The sequence below is a fragment of the Rana temporaria genome, chromosome 3 (genome assembly GCF_905171775.1).
Source record: "Rana temporaria chromosome 3, aRanTem1.1, whole genome shotgun sequence".
Taxonomy (NCBI): Eukaryota; Metazoa; Chordata; class Amphibia; order Anura; family Ranidae; genus Rana; species Rana temporaria.
This window is the reverse complement of record NC_053491.1, coordinates 433,161,316-433,173,729: the sequence shown is the minus strand read 5'-3', so window position 1 is coordinate 433,173,729 and position 12,414 is coordinate 433,161,316. Positions and strand designations below refer to the sequence as shown.

Here is a 12,414-nt window from a genome sequence, read left to right as displayed (position 1 = left end):
CTTTTGTAGGATTTATGGATATTTGCTTAGAGAAATCACAGGCAGCCTGATCGGTCTCTTCCTGCCAGGATGAGAAACTGGAAGAGATGAACAAGGGAATATTGCTCTCTATGACAGACGATCCCATCCGAGAGAAAGGACTTCAATTCAGTACCCCAGGCAGGAACCAAGGCCTGTTTGGCCAATAGGGAATTACTGCAAAAATTGCCACGGTCTTTAGCAACAAACCCCCCAAAAAAAACTGTTTATGGATCGAACTGGAAAGCACATGGCTTGTGAGAACTTTACCTGATCTGACACAGCATCCGCACCCAGGGCTTGGCCTAGGCCCCTAGAGAAAAGCTTTCCAGCTTGTAACAATAAGGAGATGCTACCAGATCTAACTTTGAAATCTTGTCCAGAGATAAAATCTACTTGGAGGAACCTGGATGTCGGAACCAAGAATATGTATTCTTCCCAGAAAACCTTGCTTAAACAAACAGATATCTGTTCAGGACAGAAAACAACTGCACCAAACTTTGATAAAAAAACTGTAGAAAAGAACAAGAATAAAAAACATGTTTCCGCCCGGTTTCGAACCGGGGACCTTTCGCGTGTGAGGCGAACGTGATAACCACTACACTACGGAAACTCACATGCACTTTGTCATCTTCACTCTCTCACCAAACACCTGGATCAGTTCCAAGCTTTTCTTTTGGTGCCACCTCTTGCCCATCTGCCATTGCCCTTGATGGTGTCTTCTCTTCACCTGCCATCACCTTCTTGCTTTTTCCCAGACTGAATTGCCTTGGCTTCATGAACTAACAGCCACAACTATTTTTTTCTGACATCCAATCACATTACACTAGTGTTTGTAGATAAGTAAATTAGACCTAGGCGTACATGTATGTTGCCACATTCAAGGACTAGGATGATGCCTGCAGCTACAGCCATCATCCCGTTATTTTTTACAGTCGTCGAGGGACTCTTTTGTAAAAGCCATCCTAGCGGCTATTTAGCCGCTGGATCTCTTCTATAGACAAGAGAAGGGGATTCCTCCCCCACCTTTCGCCTCATTTACGGGCTCTCTAATCCCACCGGGGAGCCTGGGATTGCAGCTGTCTGACTGTAAAGTCGATAAAGGACCGAAACATACTCGATCATCTCTAAGAAACCATAAGTGAGTAGTTACTTCCAGTTTTGCGGCATATGTCAGTCCAAACACTCTGCTCGTTATGTGTTTACATTAGAAATTAATAGCTGGGTTTGCCACTAAGCCACTGCTGGGAGAGGAAACAAAATGTCCAGAGCTATGGAAGTAAAATTGAAAGGAGGGGTATGGCCAAAGCTCTTTTGGCCATACTTATCCTATGGATCACAGCAGTGTACTTAGTTCTGCACTCCTGTGACCCATATTAAGCCAACAGCAGGCTATAGCCTCCTGACTGCTGATGTCACAGAGCTGGTCCAGGCTCTGCAGGGATCCTGACAATATTGTTAGGATCCTTCCAGATGCCCGATTAGCAGCTAGCTCAGCCTTCCAACGTGCCGCTGGGAGACGGAGACAGCCGATCGCACCCCCCCCCCACAGTCCGGCACTCCAGTGAGCACTGGAGGGGCACAGCAGAGAGCTCTGCTCTTTGAAGAATGAGAACCGAGAAATCAGCGGTCTTTGATTATTATTATTATTATTATTATACAGGATTTATATAGCGCCAACAGTTTGCGCAGCGCTTTACATCAGGGACCGTACAGTCACAATACAAATCAATACAGGAGGGATCAGAGGGCCCTGCTCGTTAGAGCTTACAATCTAGAAGGGAGGGTCAAGTAGAACAAAGGGTAGGTGGCTGTGGGGGGTGATCAGATGGATTCAAATGAAAATACGGTTATGTGTGGGAAGGGTAGGCTTCTCTGAAGAGGAGGGTTTTCAGGGATCCTCTAAAAGCTGATAGAGAAGGAGATAGATGGATAGATTGGGGCAAGGAGTTCCATAGGCTTGGAGAGGCTCTAGAAAAGTCCTGGAGACGAGCATGGGAGCAGGTTATGAGAGAGCAAGAGAGTAGGAGGTCTTGAGAAGAACGAAGAGAACGTACAGGTTGGTATTTAGAAACTAGGTCAGTGATGTAGCTGGGGGCAGAGTTGTGGATGGCTTTGTAGGTAATTGTTAGTATTTTGAATTTAATTTGTTGGGTGAGCGGAAGCCAGTGGAGGGATTGACAGAGGGGAGTAGCAGAGACAGAGCGGTTGGTAAGGTGGATTAGTCTGGCAGCAGCATTCATGATGGACTGAAGGGGGGATAGAGTATGCAGAGGTAAGCCAATGAGGAGGGAGTTGCAGTAATCGAGGCGAGAGATGACCAGGGAGTGAATTAAGAGTTTTGTGGTGTCATTGGTTAGAAAGTTTGATCACTGAGTTCTCGGTGTAGAGCCAGCGGGGGACAGATACAACATTGTATCAATGCGTGGGGTTCCCCAAAATTCCATACCAGACCCTTCAGGTCTGGTATGCTCCCTTAAGCCCCCTGCCTGCAGACCCCCACAACCACCGGGCAAGGGTTGTGGGGATGAAGCCCTTGTCCCCATCACATGTTGAGGCCATGTGGCCTGTTATGGTTCAGGAGGGGGGTGCTCTCTCGTCCCCCCTCTTTTCCTGCGGTCTGCCAGGTTGCGTGCTCAGATAAGGGTCTGGTATGGATTTTTGGGGGGAACCCCACGCCATTTTTTTTTATTTGGCGCAGGGTTCCCCTTAACCACTTAAGCCCCGGACCAATATGCTGCTAAATGCCCAAAGGCATTTTTACAATTCGGCACTGCGTCGCTTTAACAGACAATTGCGCGCTCGTGCGACGTGGCTCCAAAACAAAATTGACGTCCTTTTTTCCCCACAAATAGAGCTTTCTTTTGGTGGTATTTGATCACCTCTGCGGTTTTTATTTTTTGCGCTATAAACAAAAATAGAGCGACAATTTTGAAAAAAAAACAATATTTTTTACTTTTTGCTGTAATAAATATCCCCCAAAAACATATATAAATTATTTTTTTCCTCAGTTTAGGCCGATACGTATTCTTCTACCTATTTTTGGTAAAAAAAAATCGCAATAAGCGTTTATCAATTGGTTTGCGCACATTTTATAGCGTTTACAAAATAGGGGATATTTTTATTGCATTTTTATTAATTATTTTTTTTTTTACTACTAATGGCGGCGATCAGCGTTTTTTTTCGTGACTGCGACATTATGGCGGACACTTCGGACAATTTTGACACATTTTTGGGACCATTGTCATTTTCACAGCAAAAAATTTAATTTAAATTGCATTCTTTATTGTGAAAATGACAGTTGCAGTTTGGGAGTTAACCACAGGGGGCGCTGAACGTGTTAGGCTTCACCTAGTGTGTGTTTACAACAGTAGGGGGGTGTGGCTGTAGGTCTGACGTCATCGATCGTGTCTCCCCTATAAAGGGGATGACACGATCGATGCGCCGCCACAGTGAAGCACGGGGAAGCCGTGTTTACACACGGCTCTCCCCGTTCTTCAGCTCCGGGGGGCGGTCGCGACGGAGCCGATATAAACGAATAGCCGCGCCGTCGTCCCGGATCGCTCCCCGAGGGAATCCGCCCACCGCACGCAGCGGGGGGGCCCCGATCGGACCCCCCACCCGCTAGAAGGCAAGGACGTATATATACGTCCTTCTGCCTGTCCGTGCCATTGTGCGGACGGCGTTAAGGGGTTAATATCCATACCAGAACTGAAGGGCCTGGTAATGGAATTTAGGGGGACCCCCACGCATTTTCTTTTCAATTACTTTTATCTGTATTGCCGGGACACAACAATTTTTAGTAGTAGTAGTAGTAGTAGTAGTAGTAGTAGTTTTAAATGACTTTTTTCCTTTAGAAATTTAATTTTGTGCAGAGACTGTTATAAACATGGGAAACATGCACTACTTTACAGGCATACTATAGACAACCCCCAGGTACAACATTTTAAGAAATATTTCACTTTTATAGTTTCACTTTAGGCATTATCAAAATCACTGCTCCTGAAAAAACTGCCTTTTTAATTTATTTTTTGCATTGATACATGTCCCATGGGGCAGGACCCGGGTCCCCAAACACTTTTTATGACAATAACTTGCATATATTAACCTTTAAAATTAGCACTTTAGATTTCTCCCATAGACTATTCAAAGGTGTTCAGCGGCTTTTCTAATTTGCCGCGAACATCCCAAATTGTTCACTATTCGGCGAATAAGCAAACAGCCAATGTTCGAGTCAAATTCATGTTTGATTCGACTATAAAGCTCACCCCTAGTGTCCATATAGTGAACTTGGTGTTGAGTTATTCACTTTATTGTCATTACAGAGGACAAGGGGATGCTCTTTACGTCTAGAGGAAAAGAGATTTCATCTCCAAATACAGAAAGGTTTTTTCACAGTAAGAGCTGTGAAAATGTGGAATAAACTCCCTCCAGAGGTGGTTCTGGCCAGCTGGGGCAGGACCCAGGTCCCCAAAAACTTTGTGCATGCACTAGACACATTGCGCTCTACTAGTGACCAGGCAATCTTCTGGAACCTGTGACGTGTCCCAGAAAATTGCTGAGAGGGAGGGGCTGCCTAGAGGGAGAGGAGTTGCCTAGGCGGCCAAGAGCAGGAAGGAGGAAGTGGGACAGGAAGTCCCACACAAAACTAAGTACCCACTCCCCCAAATGTGGCATGCCAGGGGGCGAGGAGTGCTTAAAGTGGAAGTTCCACTTTTGGGTGGAACTCCGCTTTACTATCTACCTTAAATCACATTGCTAATTACATATTGTACTCATTTGTAGCCTATGGGGCAGATCCACAAAGCGAGTACGCCGGCGTATCTACTGATACGCCGGCGTACTTTCAAATTCAAAACAAGATACGACGGCATCTGGGTTAGATCCAACAGGCGTACGGCTTCGTACGCCTTCGGATCTAAGATGCAATTTTTCGGCATCTGCTGGGTGGCGTTCATGTCGTTTTCCGCAGGGAGTATGCAATCTAGCTATTTCCGACGATCCACGAACGTACGAGCGGCCGTCGCATTCTTTTACGGCGTATAGTTAAAGCTGTTGTTTCGTGGCGTATAGTTAAACCTGCTATGTTAAGTATGGTCGGCGTTCCCGCGTTTAATTAGAATTTTTTTTTTGTTTGCATAAGTCGTCTGGGAATCGCGGGATGGACGTAATTTACGTCCAAGTCAAAACAATTACGTCCTTGCGACGTCATTTTGCGCAATGCACGCCGGGAAATTTAGGGACGGCGCATGCGCAGTTCGTTCGGCGCGGGGATGCGCTTCATTTAACCACTTGCCGACCGCCGCATGTATATGTACGTCCACAGAATGGGACGTACAGGCAAATGGGCGTACAGGTACGTCCTTGCCTTTCCGCGGGTCGGGGGTCCGATCGGGACCCCCCCCCCGCTACATGCGGCGGTCGGATTCCCGCGGGGAGCGATCCGGGACGACGGCGCGGCTATTCATTTATAGCCGCTCCGTCGCGATCGATCCCCGGAGCTGAAGAACGGGGAGAGCCATATGTAAACACGGCTTCCCCGTGCTTCACTGTGGCGGCTGCATCGATCGAGGATCGAGTCATCCCTTTTATAGGGAGACTCGATCGATGATGTCAGTCCTACAGCCACACCCCCCTACAGTTGTAAACACACACTAGGTGAACCCTAACTCCTACAGTGCCCCCTGTGGTTAACTCCAAAACTGCAACTGTCATTTTCACAATAAACAATGCAATTTAAATGCATTTTTTGCTGTGAAAATGACAATGGTCACAAAAATGTGTCAAAATTGTCAGAAGTGTCCGCCATAATGCCGCAGTCACGAAAAAAATCGCTGATCGCCGCCATTAGTAGTAAAAAAAAAAAAAATAAAACTATCCCCTATTTTGTAAACGCTATAAATTTTGCGCAAACCAATCGATAAACGCTTATTGCGATTTTTTTTATCGGCCTAAACTGAGGAAAAAAAAATTTTTATATATGTTTTTGGAGGATATTTATTACAGCAAAAAGTAAAAAATATTGCATTGTTTTTCAAAATTGTCGCTCTATTTTTGTTTATAGCGCAAAAAATAAAAACCGCAGAGGTGATCAAATACCACCAAAAGAAAGCTCTATTTGTGGGGAAAAAAGGACGTCAATTTTGTTTGGGAGACACGTCGCACGACCGCGCAATTGTGTGTTAAAGCGACGCAGTGCCGAATTGTAAAAACGCCTTTGGGCATTTAGCAGCATATTGGTCCAGGGCTTAAATGGTTAAATGAAACACGCCCCCCTACTCGCCGATTTGAATTAGGCGTGGTTACGCCGCGAGAGATACACTACGCCGCCGTAACTTACGGCGCAAATTCTTTGTGGATTCAAAGCTACAACAAGTAAGTTACAGCGGCGTAGCGTATCTCACATAGTAAATTTTGGGTGTTGTGTCAGTAAATTTCATTCTGGTAGGTTGGCAATACTGGTAAAAAGTGCAATAATAAAAATTGCAAATAAGCGTCAATTCTTAATGTGTAGTCACAATATTTTAAAAACCCTTGAGAAAGTCATGTGATCTGTGACGCAATGCGTAGAGAAGGAGCCTGGTGACGTTTTTCCTTTTGATCATGGCCGCGACCCAGAAGTTTTTGATTAGATCGATGATTATAATTCCAATTTTATATGTTTGCTGTCAAATAAATTAGATTTTATTGAAATACTACACTATGGAGATTTCCTTTATCTTCTATGAGTTGTAAATCAAGGAGAATGGAGGAGTCCAAGGAGGACATATTTAACATTGAGGGAGAATACAGCTTGTTCCTATCCACTGCCATTACTGCATACCTCAACCGTGTCTGACACTCCAAGGAGGAGATTGGGAAACGGATAGTATCCTCATGATTATCTACATGAGGTGCCATTAGACTTTACTTAAGGTGAGAGGCTGGAACACACTTGTGGTGGATTATGGATGATGGTGGAGGAGATTGTGACTACACATTAAGAATTGAAGCTTATTATCAATCTCGTTGACATCGAAGACTCTGTTTGCACATGTACTTTTCTGCACTTTTATGAATTTTGGATTTTTATTTATGAACATATTTAAATCAATTGCACATGCACTTTTTACACTGAATATTGACTTGAAGTGGAATTCATTATATTGATTTTTTGGATTTGTTTATGCATTATTGAGTTAAAGCCACAGAAATCATATTATAAAAAAAAGAACGCAGAATTTATAGGAGTGGGGTCCTATGGGTAGAAGCGAGGGTGGGCTACTGAAACATATGCTGCCATGGAAGTCTGTCAGGAAAGTATCTTGCTGCCTGTAGAAGTTGTAGATGGAAATTGCATGCTGCTGAACACTCCAGTGTGCACATAACTAACATACAGCTGACTGCTCCACTGTTACATAGAATATGTTACATATTACTGCCTAATCCATTGAATATTATATACTTTTACTCAACTACACTGTATGCTATATTATACATTACACACTGCTGACCACTCCATAATTTATTCACTACTTGTCATAGTCAAACTTATATTGATAGCTTCACTAGTGGTCTAGTGAGTAGGATTCAGTGCAGTTCCCAAATATGGTTTTGATTCCCATTTAAGGCCCATTCACACTAGGAAGTGCATGTGAACCACACACGAATGCTGTGCGATTCCTATGCAATTCAGATGCGGTTCTGCACCGCACCAAAAGTAGTACATGCACTTTGGTTTTAAATGCACAGCAACCGGATAGCATGTCCCCTGCAGCAGATTGCAAGGGAAGTGTGATTGGAATACGGTGAGGGACAGGCCCTAAGGGAATACCCATTAAAATCTCAGCTTAGGCGTGCGCACAGGGTATGCCTGGGCACACTCTAATCACCCCATGCGCATTAGTATTATCACTCAGGAAGATGGGAAAGATCTCCCTCTTGCTGGCTATGCCATAAGAGAAGTTTTTACGCTTTTCTCTTTCACTGTGCTGCAAGGGAGAGAAATGTGTCAGGGTCATATATATGTAGACACACACACACACACACACGTGTGTTTGAGCTTTAGGGTGCACACCCTAATGCAATAGGTTGCACACACCTATGTTCTCAACTGTTTTTTCGACTTTCATCTCCCAATCTTTCAGAAATAGCTGGCCAGGGCTGCTAGTGGAACTCAAGCAGAACAGAGCCTGAAGGGGACAAGTTTCATCTCCAGAATATGGTCCGGCACTGGACTTCAGGACACAGCCTGAATTCACAAGATGCCAGACTTTGTTGGAATCTCAGGAAATCCAGGATGGCTCAGAGGAATGCTATACAGTAGATGCAGAGGCGTATCTAGGGAAAATAGCGCCTATGGCAAGCACTGAAACTGCGCCCCTGTCAAAACATTTGAAACCTGTCTTTCAGATAACCTTAACAAAAAAAACAGCTAACAAAACCGCTGTGATACCTTGGGTAGTGACATATCCTCTTTATGGAGAAATCTGTTTTTTTTTAGACCCCTGATCCCTCCTCTGCCCTCCAAGGCCAGGTGAATGCAGAACCAATACTGAAAGTGATGAAATCTTCATCACTTAAGTCCTCAGTTTTCACAGAGGAAAGGGAGGAACTGATGTTCCTCCCAGGGCTTTCTTAATGAGAGGGCACACCTGGGCACTGCCCAGGGGCCCCAGCTGCACGGGGGGCCCTGTATTTTCCCCAAAGCAGCTGGTCCTTGAGCCCATGCTGCCCCATGATGGCACTGAGAGTGATAGATACACAGGGGAGGCAGTCTGCCTCCTACCTACTTGATGTCTGTTCACCCGCACTGTCATCATTGTAGGGGCCCCAGAGCATTACTTTGCCCAGGGGCCCATGATGCTATTAAGACGGGCCTGGTTCCTCCTTTTTCTTTGTGCGCTGCCAATCCGATCAGATGGAAAGGGAGAGCCTGGGAGAACAGGGGAGGGCTGTGGCTGAACGCAGCAGGGATAGCGCTGCCTTTGCTAATTAGCAAAGGTGCTGAAAATGAGATCCTGCCTATGCTCGGGAGGAGGGAAGAAGAGACCCTCTGACCCTGGTAAGTGCCTTGCTGCCCAGCCACTCAATAGCGCCCCCTTCATATGGCGCCCACGGCACTTGCCATGGCTGCCATACCCTAGATACGCCACTGAGTAGATGCACTTGAAGGCTGCCAATGTAAACTTCTAAATAAAACTTGATTCAGCAGTAAGGGCTTATTTAGACATGTGGCAAGGATGGGGGTTGGGGGTAAAAGCAAGTGGTTGAACCACGGGCCCTTTAGAAATCTCCTGTGATACTTAGTGCCATCTAGTGGCCACATTCAGCATTTTCAATTTCACGTCCATTAAAACCATTGGACAACCAAAAGGAAATAGTCTAATAGCATTTTTTCATTGTATTCACACAGAACAAATGTACAAACACTTTTACTAGGTGATTATTTCCAATCTTTAAAATATTAATCCTATGGCTAAAAGGTGATCCAAAGGGTGGAACAGAAAAATGTATATAAAAGAACAAGAAAACATGTTTCCGCCCGGTTTCGAACCGGGGACCTTTCGCGTGTGAGGCGAACGTGATAACCACTACACTACGGAAACTCACATGATGAACTTTTCATCTTCACTCTCTCACCAAACACCTGGATCAGTTCCAAGCTTTTCTTATTGGTGCACCTCAAAATTTAGCTCTACTTTCACCACCTCTTGCCCACCTGCCATTGCTCTTGACAGTGGGGTAGATTCAGGTAGATGGGCGCATCCTTTTTCCGGCGTAGCGCATCTCATATGCGATACGCCGGCGTAATCGTGTGTGGTTATCATAGTATTCAACAGGCATTTGCGCGTAACTTTGCGCCGGCGTACCGGAAATTTGAAGGCGCAAGCCGGCGTAAGTGTAAGTGGGTGTGCCCTTATGCAAATGATGGGCTGAACATTGAGCAGTGGATTACGCCCGACGTATCATCGACGGAGCATGCGCAGTCCCGTGGATGTACGATCGCTTCCCTGTGCGCATGCTCACAACTATGCCCGTCTTACTTCCTGGGATATGCCGGCCACCCGGTTAATGCGAGCGCATAAATACGCCCAGACATGCGCCTGTTCTGCGCAAAATTACATCCGGCTTTTTTCCCCCCCTGAGCAAGGTAATTTTGCTTGAACGTGACATGGCACCTCCTCAGAAGGACAAAAAGAGGAAACGTAATTTTAATGCAGCGGAGATGGAGGTCATGTTGGTGGCACTGACCAAATACGACGACGCCCTGCATGGTGCACAGCGCAAGAATACGAGCACGGCACAGAGGAGGGCAATTTATGAGACTATCACCCTGGATATCAATGCCATTGGCAATGAAAACCGGAGTTGGGATGATATCCAAAAAAAGCTCAACAACATGCGGCGTCGGGTCCGGGACAAATTGGTCCTTATTCGAAAACATGCCAGTGGCACGGGAGGAGGACCAGCCTGTCCATTGCGCTTAACACCGGAGAAGGAGATAATTGATCAGTGTTTGTCGCAGGAGCAGGTGGAGGGCGTCCCAGGATATGACTCCACTGTTGGGGACTTGGGGTCAGGTAAGTGTGTTTTATCTCCTATATGCTGTGCAGCATGGGTGGGGGTGGAAGGGAACATGTGACAAGTGTGTGGGTCCACCAACATGTGTTTTTTTTGTGTCATCCACAGATGTTGAGGATGAAGCTGGGCCGTCATCGGCTGCAGGGCGACCCACACCATACCCACAACATCATGTGGTCCAGTCGGCCCCCCTGGAAATCCTGGGCATGTTGGTGGAGGGGAGCGCCCATAGGACATCTATGGAGGTTGTTGTGGAGGAGTCCATTGACCTCCACCAGGAGGACTCCAAATACATTGAGGAGGATTCCACCATCCCTGAACTCCCCACCACCTCCCTGACCATCAGGTCAAGCCCCTCCAGGGCAGCCCCCTCCAGGGCAAGCCCCTCCCCATCTTCTCCATCAGCACGGGCCCCAGCCTCTCCTCCCAGGAAGGCTCTTCATAAGACGAGGGGTGTACCCGGAGGCCTCCAAGAAGGGCTGCAGGAGGAGCAGGGCCGGCAGACCCGCCATATCGGGGCTATGGTGGGAGACTTGCGGCGGGTGGCGGACAGCCTGGCCTCCTCTGCCAAGTCTCAGGTTGCATGCGCAGCGTCAGTGCAGCAGGCCCTCACCCTGCATGCGGAGCTGGGCAGTAAAAATTCAGAGAGCCTGCAGGAAGTCAGCTCCAATAGTGTGGCGATGGTCACCTGCATGGTGGAGCAGCAGGCCGCCACAGCAGTGCTCACAGCGGAGGTGAGCAGGTTGGCAGGGGCTGTAGAGGCCAACACTGCTGCTGTGCGTGAGGAGGGGAGACAAACACGGCGGCACCAGAACACCACCCGCCAGCTTCGGATGCTGGCGCAGACCAACTCTGTGCTCACCCGCCTGGCCAACGCAATGGAGGGCAGGCAGGCACCACCTGCCAGGAGTGAGCAAGTAGAGGATGATGCTCCTCCCCACCCTCCCTCCCCACCCCAGGCTCCATCCCGCCAACTGAGGAGCCAGAGCCGTGGCACCAGCCTGGGCAAAAGGAAAACCAGATGATTGTTTAATTTTTGCCACACTTCTGCTTTTTTTTTTTTTTTTGCTCAGAGTATGAGCTTCTTTTTTTTGTTATATTTATGCTCAGAATATGAGCTTTTTTTTTTTTGTTATATTTATGCTCAGAATATGAGCTTTTTTTTTTTGTTATATTTATGCTCAGAATATGAGCTTCTTTTTTTTGTTATATTTATGCTCAGAATATGAGCTTCTTTTTTTTGTTATATTTATGCTCAGAATATGAGCTGGATTATTTTTTATTTTAATGCTCAAAGTTTGAGTTTTATTGTTTAAGTTGTAGTCCCTACACACGGTCAGGAGTGTAAACTACAGTGTGACTGGTGTGTGAATGGGGGGGTGTCACTCCTGCTGGCAAAGGGGTGTCACCCTCTGCCGTGTGAAAGGTGTATGAATGTACAGCGACATAATTGGAGCCTTGGCGTGGCGTTGCTGCTCCCAAGTACCGTGCGGTGTACTTTGGTCTAATCCAATTCGATGAGGATGTGGTGTGTGTGAGCTAGGGACCACAGTGGTGTGCATGCGTGCATTCTACTTGTGACACGATGAATGTGTGTGTTTAACGTGCAAAGATACTTTCAACGAGACAACTCCTAACTGCTCTTCCCTCAGTAGACCGGGTAGAGTTGGTTAGGGGGGGATTGCATGGTTCGGGGGTCAGGTCATCACGTAGCTCTATCTCCAGGCCCCTTCTCATGGCGAAGTTGTGCAGAATACAACATGCCCCGATGATCTGGCACACAAAGTTTGGGGAATACAACAGGGTACCCCCAGACTTATCCAGGAAACGGGA

The 12,414-nt window shown here is 46.6% G+C and overlaps 2 non-coding genes across 2 annotated transcripts; both read right to left on the bottom strand.

Annotated features, from left to right (window-relative positions):
- Positions 1 to 558: 558 nt before the first annotated feature.
- Positions 559 to 631, bottom strand: TRNAV-CAC. Its single transcript has one exon. It is a non-coding gene; the product is annotated as a tRNA-Val (tRNA).
- Positions 632 to 9,532: 8,901 nt separating this feature from the next.
- On the bottom strand, positions 9,533 to 9,605 carry TRNAV-CAC. Its single transcript has one exon. It is a non-coding gene; the product is annotated as a tRNA-Val (tRNA).
- Positions 9,606 to 12,414: the final 2,809 nt, after the last annotated feature.